The 12,900-nt window shown below is 45.0% G+C and overlaps 1 long non-coding RNA gene across 1 annotated transcript; it reads left to right on the forward strand.

Moving 5' to 3' along the window:
* Positions 1-1,020: 1,020 nt before the first annotated feature.
* On the forward strand, positions 1,021-7,845 carry LOC149523788 (uncharacterized). The gene is made up of 2 exons (XR_016350421.1): positions 1,021-6,256; positions 6,367-7,845. It is a non-coding gene; the product is annotated as an uncharacterized LOC149523788 (long non-coding RNA).
* The last annotated feature ends 5,055 nt before the right edge of the window (positions 7,846-12,900 follow it).

The following is a 12,900-nucleotide window of genomic DNA, read 5'->3' on the forward strand; positions in this document are numbered from 1 at the left end:
GTTCTCTGAAAACTTCCACACAGTGTGCAGCGGTGGTCAAAAAGGCAAATAGAATGCTAGGAATTAGTAAGAAAGGGATAGAAAATAAGACAGAATATCTTACTGCCCGGGCTCGTCTACACTGGCCCCTTTTCCGGAAGGGGTATGTAAATTTCACCTATCGTAGTAGGGAAATGCGCGGGGGATTTAAATATCCCCCGCGGCATTTAAATAAAAATGTCCGCCGCTTTTTTCCGGCTTTTAAAAAAGCCGGAAAAGAGCGTCTACACTGGCCCCGATCCTCCGGAAAAAGCGCCCTTTTCCTATTCAAAGTAGGAATAAGAGCCTCCGGAAAAGGGCGCTTTTTCCGGAGGATCGGGGCCAGTGTAGACACTCTTTTCCGGCTTTTTTAAAAGCCGGAAAAAAGCGGCGGACATTTTTATTTAAATGCCGCGGGGGATATTTAAATCCCCCGCACATTTCCCTACTACGATAGGTGAAATTTACATACCCCTTCCGGAAAAGGGGCCAGTGTAGACGTAGCCCCCCTGTATAAAGCTATGGTATGCCCACATCTTGAATACTGTGTACAGATGTGGTCTCCTCACCTCAAAAAAGATATTTTGGCCTTGGAAAGGGTTCAGAAAAGCTCAGCTACAATGATTAGGGGTTTGGAACAGGTCCCATATGAAGAGAGGTTAAAGCGACTGGGACTTTTCAGTTTAGAAAAGAGGAGACTGAGGGGGGATATGAAAGAGGTATATAAAATCATGAGTGGTGTGGAGAGGGCAGATAAAGAAAAGTTATTTATTAGTTCCCATAATAAAAGAACTAGAGGACACCAAATGAAATTAATGTGTAGCAGGTTTAAAATTAATAAAAGAAAGTTCTTCTTCACACAGCGTGTAGTCAACCTGTGGAACTCCTTGCCAGAGGACGCTGTGAAGGCTAGGACTACAATAGAGTTTAAAGGGAAGCTAGATAATTTCATGGAGGTTAGGTCTATAAAAGGCTATTAGCCTGGGGATAGAAATGGTGTCCCTGGCCTCTGTTTGTCAGAGGCTGGAGAAGGATGGCAGGAGACAAATCGCTTGATCATTGTCTTCAGTCCACCCTCTCTGGGGCACCTGGTGCTGGCCACTGTCAGCAGACAGGCTACTGGGCTAGATGGACCTTTGATCTGACCCAGTATGGCCGTTCTTATGTTCTTATGTTCTAAAATGACCCCTCTCTCTCACAGGCCTTAGAGTTTGACAGGCTATTCTTCACCTACAATCTCCTAACTTCAAACAGATTCTTTTTAGTAACCACACAGCACACCTCCATTATACTCATCTAGGAACTCACCCCTGCAATCGACCCTGGTGTCAACTTTGTCCACACATCTATATCCACAAGCAAAATCATCACAGGACCTAAGCACATAAACCACCACATCAACAGCTCATTTAACTGTAATGTGATCTATGCCATCAAATGCCAGCAATGTCCCTCTGCCATGTATATTGGCCAAACTGGACAGTCTCTACAAGAAAAAAGTAATGAACACAAATCTGATATCTGAAAAGACAACACACAGAAACCTATGGGGGAACATTTTAACTTGCCTGGGCACTCATTAATGGATCTCAAAGTCACTGCATTGTTTCAGGCCAATTCCAAAAGCCAACTCCACAGAGAAACCTTAGAACTTAACTTCATTTACAAGTTTGATTCCTATCACAGAGGTATGAATAAAGACATTGGCTGGATGGCCCACTACATTCCACATCCTAATGACATAAAAAATCCAATTAAAAGGTACTTAAGCACAATTAGAACCTTCTCTATCAGATTCATGTAGCATGGATTTGTTCCAATCCCACAGTCAGAGACAAACACCTACAGGACTGTAGAAGCTGTAGAAGCTGTAGAAACCATTTTCATGTTTAGCTAGAAGCCATCTTGTATATCAGAAACCATTTCAGCTTTTCTCTCAAGCACGTAGACCAGAGTGAACTTTCTGTCACCCCGTGAGAAGAGGCCTACAGGATGGGCTATTGGTATGTGTTAATTGGGCTGGTTGGGACAGGAGATGTACTCCCTCGCACCTGTCCGCCATCTTGTTGATAAGGTTTGGTTTTTCCAAATTTAATTGAGGATTTCTGTAATTGGATGCCCTGACGTCAGACTGTTTGGCTAAGGGTATAAAGATACTAGGATTGATTGTATTAGCAGCCTTACTGGGTCTGGCTCTGCTGTGACCACGTTTGGCTCATGCTGTGCTTTATTAATTAATAAAGCTGTTTGTTAGCTGCCTAAACACAGAGGAGCGTGTTTTTGCTTCGACAATTTGGAGGTTCCACCGAGATTCCTAACGCGCCACTTGCCCGTATGGACGGACCGGCACTCCACTTCCAAACCTCTCAGAGCGCTCAAGAGAAGGTAAAGGGGATACCTGTTACGAAATCTCCTGGTTGAGGGCTTGGGATTTGGAGTGACGGCCGGCCATCGGAGTAAGGGGAGCTACGGAATTCAATTTTGTGGAGCGGCTAACATTTTTGTTTGTCTGTGTCTGTCTTTGTCTATTAGGCCTGTCTTATGTGTCACAGTTCCAAAAGGGCACACCGGTGTCTCTAGTGAGGCAGCCATGCGCTGGACCCTCTGTGTTCGGACGCTAAAAGCTGGTGTGGTGCCATTACTCTCTCTCGGCACACGGAACTGTGGGGAAGCTTTGTTGTCTCTCTCTGTTATTTGTGGGCGTAGTACTGACCTCTGAGGCTAACCCCAGGCCATAGTGCCCCATTCCGCCAGGCTGTCTCCAGGCGCCAGGACGTGGTGTTCTGCCGGGCTGGGGCAGGTGCCGGAAACCCCTGTGAGGCAGGTGGACCTTGAGTCCAGTGCTTCGCAACAAAAAGGGGGGGGACCAGTGCGAGCAGGTGAATTCTTGATTCGGTGACTCACAGAGCAAGCAGGCGGATCCTGATTCAGTGACTCGCAGAGCAAGCAGGCGAATCCTGTTTCGGTGACTTGCAGAGCAAGCAGGCGGATCCTGATTCGGTGACTCGCAGAGCGAGCAGGCGGATCCTGATTCAGTGACTCGCAGAGCGAGCAGGCGGATCCTGATTCGGTGACTTGCAGAATATGGTGTAAGCAGGCGGACTTTGGTTCGGTGTCTTACAGAATTAAGCGCGCGCAGAAAATGGGGGTAGGTCAGTCTACAGGAATTCCAGTGCCTTTATGATAAGTGTTTTCTGGTATAGGATCCTAATGAAGTCTGATATTAAGTGCCGGGTGTCTTAGGGCAGCGTCGCTTAATAGAAACCCATGGGAACTAGACAACAAATAAAGATGCATCTAGATGTGGAAACTATAGGAAAAATGTGAAAAAGGAGAAAAAAATGTGTGTGGAAAATGAGTATGAATGTAATGAGTGAAGAATGAATGCCGTTGCATAGGTCTGAGACTTGAGCTGATCCCAGCTGCACCAGGGCTCTCCCACGAGGGAGCTCTGAACGCAAGGGGGGGGGGTCAGCTGAACCTCGAGACTCAGCGGATATGTGAGGGAGTGACGACTCCCCTTATTTCATGAGCTGCTAAGGTCTGACACTCTAGACCCGGCAGACTCTTTCTTTGGAGTGTGTAAAGTTAGTTTAAGTGGGGGTTAGTCTAAACACCCCCCACACTGCCAAAAGGCACCCCTGTATACTACTTGTAGATGCATAATGGTCCAAGGACCTGTAAGCATTTAACAAATTTGAAAAGAAGAAAAATTAAAGCCCTGAGGGATGAAAGTGAAGCTCAGAAAAGCAAAAATCCGCCCTGCAGTAAGATAGGTAACTTAAAAGTTGCTGCAGTGCCTCTGTGCCAAAATAATGCATAAGAAGTGGAAAAAAAAAAAGAAAATAAAATTCTCAGTTGGCACACCCATATCAACCAAGCTTGGGGGGAAAATCTGGCACAAAATCACCCCTCTATCCCTCTTTATAACGCATACACAGATAGAGAGGAAACATGAAAAATAACCGAAAGGAATTAGCTCTTCCCTTTGAAAACACGGGCTCCTGTAACAAACTTGCCCGATCCAAAGCAAAACACAAAGTTTAAAATAAGTTTAACAGTTTAAGGAAAGTGTTCCTCCAAATCCTAAAGGGGAGGGAAAAAAAAACAAACAAACAAACCTGCTTTAAGAAATGACTCCTTGTTTCTTGCAGCCTCTTTTAATCATCTTAGCAATGAAACAGTCAAGTTAAACATTTGGCTACAGACACTTTGCTAAATCTATTAAAGAGAAAATAAGGAATTCTACTGAAACTTAATTGGTTAACCGCATAAAAGAATAGAATCTTTACATTGTAAATTTGTAAAACCTGCACCCTAAGGGTTAAATGTGTCTTCCAAGGAACCTAATTATTGTTTAAAAAAATCCAAGCCCAGAAACTTCACAGTGTTTCTGTTCAAGGCTGAGCTGATAGCACTTTTGGCTTGCTTTCAGATCCAATGTTGTGTGTGTCTGCAAACTGCCTGTCTGTTCTGGAAGGGGGGAGCACTGTCCCCCATAAGTAAGTCTGTAACATTGCATGTTATTCTTTTCAGGAAAGGAAAACCTTTTGCTTGCTGGAATAGTAACTAGCAAGCACCTTGTTCTAAGAGTTTCTGTGGCAGTAATAAAAAAAAAAAAAAAAGCCTGGTCTGCAGTACAAGAGGGAAACTGAGGCATGCCACCTTTAACTTAATAATTAAACAATGAAGTAATTTACTCAAACCCTCTGAAGCTAGTGTTCAAAATAAAAGCATACCATTGGGTAACAGCAGGCTGATCAAAAAGTAGCAAAAATCTGTAAAGAAAAAGTGTTCTAAAATATAATGCACCACCCCAATGTGGGTAGAAATGTTTTCTTTGTCTTTCAGATCATCAAGAAGTGCTAATATCAGCTGAAAATTAACTGAAGAAAAAAACAAACAAACAAACCATGGTTCCGTGTCATAACATAATAAGTTTGTGTTCTGTGTTCTGTCCAGATTTGTCTTGTGTGTGTCTTGATTGTGATATATGTATTTCAAACGTTGTGTGTACAATATTGTTGTTTTAATGAAAGAATAATTTAAGTCCCTTGAATAATCTTAACATTGTGCTTTATATAAATGGTTCTTGCCTTTATAATTTTAGTAGAGTTTTAGTAGCAGGCTATGCAGTTTGTACTGTCTGGAATGTAGCGGAATCTGCTCCTCTACCTGCTGTTTTTCCCTTCTCTCCTACCATCGTCAGCTCCTATGCCGTCTCTTTCAGAACTGGCCCTCCTGCGAAACCAAACCCCAGAATCAGAAAAGCAGGAGTGGAGACTGGCAGGGTGCACCTTGCGCCCAGACCACTTGTGGTGCAGCTCTGATGGCCACATTGTTGCCCCAGTGGTCTTGCTACCTCACCTTGCCCCCGTGCTCCCTAGATTGTCGCACGTTGGCAAAAGGGGGGATGGTAGCAATCCTAAAACAAAATTGGTTTGCTCCCAAATTCTCCCAAGCAGCCAAAGATTACTGTCTGGCTTGCCCTGTCTGCCAAGCCCACAACGTGGGTAAACCTGTAAAGACAGTTCCGGTAACCAGACCTCCGCCTTTGGGACCATTTCTGAATTTACAAATGGACTTTATTCAATTGCTTAAATGTCAATCTTTTGAATAATGTGCTGGTTATTGTTTGCTTGTTTTTGGGATGGGTAGAAGCTTATCCCTGAAGGAAACATGATGACATCACAGTAGCTAAGAAACTTCTAAATTATTACATCCCATCATGGGGAATACACCTTGTGATCTCTAGTGATAAAGGTCTCCACTTTACTGGGCAAATTGTTCAAAAAAACTGGAAAAGTACTACTCTACCAAACAAGCACTGCACTGTGCACGACACCTGGAGAGCGCAGAAACAGTAGAAAGATGAAACAGGATTTTAAAGAACGAACTTGCTAAAATATGTGAGAACTCTGGCTTAACATAGATAGTAGCACTCCCAATTGCCCTAATGAGCATGAGAGCCACTCCTAATCAGAAAACTGGACTCAGTCCACATGAAATTGCATGTGGCCAACCTATGAGACTGTTAAGCAGCCCAGAAATTGACCTGGCTGATGCCACACTTGTTAAAAGAAGCATAGTCAAGTATTGCCAGGAACTTATGAGGTGTGTACAGTCTTATCATTCACAGGTTAAGGACGCCTTCCAGGAGGCCCCGACTGAGCCGTGCCTTAAACTACAACCAGGAGACTGGGTTTGCGTGAAAGTTCACCAGCGGAAGATTGCCCAGGTGAAAGGATCCCTACCAAGTCCTTCTGACCACCCATATTGCTGTAAAGTGCGAAGGATTGCCCACCTGGATTCATGCATCCCACTGCAAACCCGTTCCATTCCCTACAGAGGTTGTCCCCAACAAGGAGCACCGCAGACCTGGTACCGGAGACCCAGGTCCAGAAGCAGACAGGGATCACCGCAGACCTGGTACCAGAAACCCAGGTCCAGAAGTAGACGAGGATCAGCACAGGCTTGGTACCGGCAATCCAGGCCCAGAAGCAGACGAGCCTGAGAGACCAAGGCTAAGGTACCAGCTGCGGCCCAGAAGAACCTGCCAGCGATAGGTGAAGCAAACTACAAAGTCCTGAAGAACAGCCAGCATGAGGCTGGACAAACAATTCATGTTGAGCTTATGCTTAATCTTGTTTTTAATATTTAGTAGTTATAACCTATATGGTTCAAATGTGTTTATGCTTTTAATGAACCAAGTTTCCCAAGAATTTAATTCTACAGGTTGCTGGATATGTGCTCACAGTCCGGTACATTCAGAAGGAGGCATCCCAATAATTCCAGTCCCACTAAACAACACTCGAATGGCACACTGTTTAGTAAACTAAGCCAAATGATACTTGGCAGGATAAAGGGTTTACTAAACCAGGGTATATCCGCCTTGCCTTGACCCCAATTGGAAAGTACTGCTGGACATCTAACAGTTCAGGAGCCAGGGTGAGAAAAAGCCAAAACCGAATGGCCCTAGACCATGTCCTAGCTAGTAAGAGCGGGGTTTGTGCCTTAGTAAGAAGAAAATGCTGTGAGTATATTTCTGACACCAGAAAAGAAGTAAAGGAAGATGCCTCAGAAATTAAAAGAACTGTGAAACGCCTAAGGCAGGGGGAAGACTGGACCCTCTGGGATTAGTTGGGAGGCTGGTTTGGACATGTAGGAACTTGGATTTTGCAAAGAATAGTTTTAGTATTGGCTATATTCTTTTGTGCCTATTTTTGTTTCTTGCTAATCAAATGCTGTATTTCTTGTATTCTGGAAAACACAAGACAGACCCTTACCAATGGGAATGTGGAACTCGTGATGTTAAAATAGGATGAGCAGAGAAAGGAACAAGAAATGTACATAAATACTTTAATAGAAAAAGGAGGTATAAAATAGTTTCAAGGTTAGCCTTTAAAAGGCTAAAAGGGGGGAGTTGTAGAAGCTGTAGAAACCATTTTCATGTTTAGCTAGAAGCCATCTTGTATATCAGAAACCATTTCAGCTTTTCTCTCAAGCACGTAGACCAGAGTGAACTTTCTGTCACCCCGTGAGAAGAGGCCTACAGGATGGGCTATTGGTATGTGTTAATTGGGCTGGTTGGGACAGGAGATGTACTCCCTCGCACCTGTCCGCCATCTTGTTGATAAGGTTTGGTTTTTCCAAATTTAATTGAGGATTTCTGTAATTGGATGCCCTGACGTCAGACTGTTTGGCTAAGGGTATAAAGATACTAGGATTGATTGTATTAGCAGCCTTACTGGGTCTGGCTCTGCTGTGACCACGTTTGGCTCATGCTGTGCTTTATTAATTAATAAAGCTGTTTGTTAGCTGCCTAAACACAGAGGAGCGTGTTTTTGCTTCGACAGGACCTATATGGAGCATTTTTTAAACTAAAATACCCATCCAGAGAAGTGAAAAAAAAATCAGATTGACAGAGCCTTCCTGTCTAGGAAGGAGTACGGCAGAAAGGGATCTAGGGGTTATAGTGGACCACAAGCTAAGTATGAGTCAACAGTGTGACGCTGTTGCAAAAAAAGCCAACATGATTCTAGGATGCATTAACAGGTGTGTTGTGAGCAAGACACGAGAAGCCATTCTTCTACTCTACTCTGCACTGATTAGGCCTCAGTTGGAGTATTGTGTCCAGTTCTGGGTACCACATTTCAAGAAAGATGTGGAGAAATTGGAGAAGGTCCAGAAAAAAACAACAAGAATGATGTAAGGTCTAGAGAACATGACCTATGAAGGAAGACTAAAAGAATTGGGCTTGTTTAGTTTGGAAAAGAGAAGACTGAGAGGGGACATGATAGCAGTTTTCAGGTATCTAAAAGTGTGTCACAAGGAGGAGGGAGAAAACTTGTTCTTCCTGGCCTCTGAAAATAGAACAAGAAGCAATGGGCTTAAACTGCAGCAATGGAGATTTAGGTTGGACATTAGGAAAAAATTCCTAACTATCAGGGTAGTTAAATACTAGAATAAATTGCCTAGGGTGGTTGTATAATCTCCATCTCTGGAGATATTTAAGAGTAGGTTAGATAAATGTCTATCAGGGATGGTCAAGACAGTACTGGGTCCTGCCATGAGGGCAGGTGACTGGACTCGATGACCTCTCGAGGTCACTTCCAGTCCTAGTATTCTATGATTCTATGGACACTCTAATTGACTATTTCTTCCCCCTTTTTTCCCCTTCTTTTTTTTTTCTTTCTCCATCCTCTATTTATTTAGAAACTAGACCTTTACTAACTCCATTCATCTGAAGAAGTGGGTTGTGCCCACAAAAGCTCATGATGCTAGCTAAATGTTTTGTTAGTCTCTAAGTTGCTGCAAGACTATTTGTTGTTTTTTTAAGTTTTTCCAGGTTTCTGTGTGTTACCTTTTCAAATATCTGATTTGTGTTCATTAATCCTTTGAGATAGAGACTGTCCACTTTGGTCAATATGGCAGAGGGGCATTGCCTAGGCAGAAGGGCAGTTGATGGCATAGATCACATTGGTGAATGTGCAGTTATATGAGCCTCTGATGAGGTGGTTTATATGACTAGGTTCTGAGATGATGTAGCTAGAATAGATGTGTGGACAGAGTTGGCACCAGAGTTGATTGCAGAGAAGGGTTCTTGAATGAGGATGATAAAGGTGTGCTGTGTGGTTGCTGGAAAGAATTTCTTTCAGGTTAGGGAGTTGCCTGTAGGTGAGGATTCGTCTGTCCTCCAAGGCCTGTGAGAGTGAAGGATCATTTTCCGACATAGGTTGTAGATTGTTGATAATGCGCTGGAAGAGTTTAAGTTGAGGGCTGTAGGTGATGACAAGTGGTGTTCTGTTGTTTTCTTTGTTGGGCCTATTTTGAAGAAGCTGATGGCTGGGTACTTGTCTGGCTCTGTCAATCTGTTTTTTCACTTCTCTGGGTGAGTATTTTAGTTTTAAGAATGCTTGATATAAATCCTATAGATGTTTGTCTCTGTCTGTGGGATTAGAGCAAATCCGGTTGTATCGTAGGGCTTGGCTGTAAACAATTGACTGGGAAATGTGTCTTGGATGGAAGCTAGAGGCATGCAGGTAAGTGTAATGGTTGGTAGGTTTCCAGTGTAACGTGGTGGAAATGTGGCCGTCATGTAATTGTACTGTAGTGTCAAGGAAGCGGATCTCTTGTGTGGACTGGTCCAGGCTAAGGCTGATGGTGGAGTTGTCTGTAGGGGTATGTCTACACTACCACCCTAGTTCGAACTAGGGTGGTATTGTAGGCAACCGGAGTTGCAAATGAAGCCCGGGATTTGAATTTCCCGGGCTTCATTTGCATAAAGCTGGGCGCCGCCATTTTTAAATGTCCGCTAGTGCGGACTCCGTGCCGCACGGCTACACACTGCACGGACTAGGTAGTTTGGACTAGGCTTCCTAGTCCGAACTACCGTTACTCCTCGTGAAGCCTAGTCCATGCCGTGTGTAGCCGCGCGGCACGGAGTCCGCACTAGTGGACATTTAAAAATGGTGGCGCCCGGCTTTATGCAAATGAAGCCTGGGAAATTCAAATCCCGGGCTTCATTTGCAACTCCGGTTGCCTACATTACCACCCTAGTTCGAACTAGGGTGGTAGTGTAGACATACCCTAGGTGAGGATTGACCTGTCTCCCAAGGCCTGTGTGAGTGAGGGATTGTTTTTCAGGATAGGTTGTAGATTGTTGATAATGTGCTGGAAGGATAGAAATCCCTGTGGAATTCTTCAAAGGTCTCCTTCCCATGGGTCCATATGATGAAAATGTCATCAGTGTAGCATAAGTAGAGTAAAGATGCTAGGGAGTGAGAGCTGAGGAAATGTTTTTCAAGGTCAGCCATAAAAATGTTGGCATATTGCAGGGATATGTGGGTGCCCATAGCTATGCCACAGACTTGAAGATATAAATAGTTCCCAACTTGGAAATAGTTGTGGGTGAGGACAAAGTCACAGAACTCTGTAAGCAGGTGTGCAGTGGCATGATCACAGATAGTGTTCCTGACAGCCAGTAATCCATCATTGTGTGACATGTTGGAGTAAATATCTTCTACATCCATGGTGGCCAGGATGGTGTTCTCAGGAAGATTACTGATGTTCTATAGTTTCCTCAGGAAGTCATGGTGTCTCGAAGACAGTTAGGAGTGCTGGTAACACAGCGTCTGAGGAGAGAGTCAATATAACCAGATAATCCTGTTGTAAGTGTGCCAATGCCTGAGATGATGGGTCATCCTGGATTTCCAGGGTCTTAAAATATAAAGACCTTGTTCTTGAAAAAACAGGAATTTTTATTCAGGGACCATACAACAGGTGAGGGAGGGAGTAAAGAACCCGGAACGGGGGAGGGCAGCTCAGGAATGGGGCTGAGAGTGATACCTGCCTCCAGGTGGTTTGGAGGCTCCAACTGCCTCAGAGGACCCACCCCCGCCTTGGTTCTGGGGCCCTGGCAGCCTGGAAAGCCTTGGGTGGGTGGGGAAGTGGCTGTTGGCCCACTCCATGCACGACACCATACACTCCATCACTGGGGTGAGGGTGAACCTCACCATCTCTGCTCCCGGTAGGGTTGCCAGGTGTCCGGTTTTGAACCGTACAGTCCAGTATTTGTGCTGTTTGGGAAACAAATTGAGTAAATATAAATGAGAAAATAGAAAAGTCTGGTATTTTCTAAATAAGATGTAATGTCGCTTGTGATGCAATGTCAAGTGTGTATGGTATTTTTGTTGAAACTATCCTGGTTGGCTCGGCGCTCCTGTCAGTTGGCAGCCCCCTCCTGGTGCACTTCCTCGAGTCCCTGTATCAGGGACTGCAGGCAGACCATCTGCTCCCTCATCCACTCCTCCCAGGTCCATTTCTGCCTGCAGATCCTGCTCAGTAGAGTAGATGGAGTGGGAAGTGGGGAACACGCCAAGCTCACAGCTGTCCCAGTCGTGAAGAAAAATTACAGGGGCAGTCATCACAGGAGACACTGCATATGAAGCTTAGCCCTAATCTCTGAGCCAACACTGAAGCTCTTGATTCAGATGATGGTGATGTGCTTTGAGCAAGGCCATATGTTGTCTAGACAGTGGGCACTTTCCAGCAGGTGCACAGACGTCTCAGGGGAGCATCGCAACAACCACAGCCCAAGAACAAGCAGGCATATGATGGTGCTAGTCAGGCCAGGAGTCTGTGGGCAGGATGGGGTGGCTTGACTTTCTTCTAGGGTTGCCAGGGGGTCCAGTATTGACCCGGACAGTCAGGTATTTTCGCCTCCTGTCCGGTAAAAAATAGTTCAGAAAATACCGGACACCTAAAATGTTTGGTATTTTCTGATGTTTTTTCCCTGTCAGGAGGCAAAAATACTGGACACCCTGCAACCTTACACACACTCAGCCACTGGGCCCAGCCCCTGGTCGTCCTCCCGGTCTCCCTCCACTGAGCCCTCCGGACCCCCCTGCTTAATTGATTCTGCAGGGAAGCTACCTTCTGGCTTGATCAGGCAAACAAGATGTCTGCTGGCAAAAAGCTTTTTTTTGTTTAATAACTCTTGGGGTCCTTTTTTTTTTTTTTGCTCAACAACTTTGGTCTCCCCCTTTTTTTTCTCAACAGAATTTTTTCCTGTGTTTTTCTTTTTTTGGGGGGAGGGGAGTGTTTGCTATTTTTAGTTAAACCATCCAGCAACCCTACTTCCTTCTGTGTCCTGCACACGCTGGGTCTGGCACTAGTGGCATCCTGCAGAGAGAACTTCTATCCCTGCCCATAAAGGAAGTGTGTGTGAGCAGCAGATGCTGCCTGCCAGAGACAATACTAAAGGGTTCCTCATTGCTTTCTCCTCCCGGCAGGTTCCCATGCATGCGATCAGTCTTCTGCACATCACCACACTTGTCTGGGAGCAGAGACTGACAGAGTACAGGTAGACCCTGTGCTATGTATGTGGTTCCATGGCCCCAGACTACTTAGTGGGGGCTTGTCATGAGAAGATGTCCCACCATGGAGGCTGGAATAAGGCAGAACTCTCCAGGAGCCTTGTGAGAAGGACTGGGGGGGTTCCTGTGTGACAGTGTCATGGATCTGTGTCCTCCAGACTAATGTTCCCTGTGCAAGTTGTTGGGTGACCCCCAGGCCAAAAAAGCACCAGGCCATAATCAGGGAGACCTTGGGGAGGGAAGGGGAGAGATTCAGGTCGGGCTGAAATGCGGTCACAGCCCCTTTAATTGCCGCGTGTCCCAAGCGGGCTTCCGTCAGGCTCCAAGCTGGGCCTGGGAAAAACAGAAAAACTTCCTTAATTAGAAAATGTGTTTACTGGACACAAAATCCAAATATCAGACTGTCCGGTTCAATACTGGACACCTGGCAACTCTAATAGTCACTGCTTACATGCACATGGCTTTGTCTACATTGGAAAGTTGCTCTGGGTTATAGTTTTTTAAA

Source organism: Pelodiscus sinensis, chromosome 11 (genome assembly GCF_052426305.1).
Source record: "Pelodiscus sinensis isolate ZL-2025 chromosome 11, ASM5242630v1, whole genome shotgun sequence".
NCBI classification, from domain to species: Eukaryota; Metazoa; Chordata; order Testudines; family Trionychidae; genus Pelodiscus; species Pelodiscus sinensis.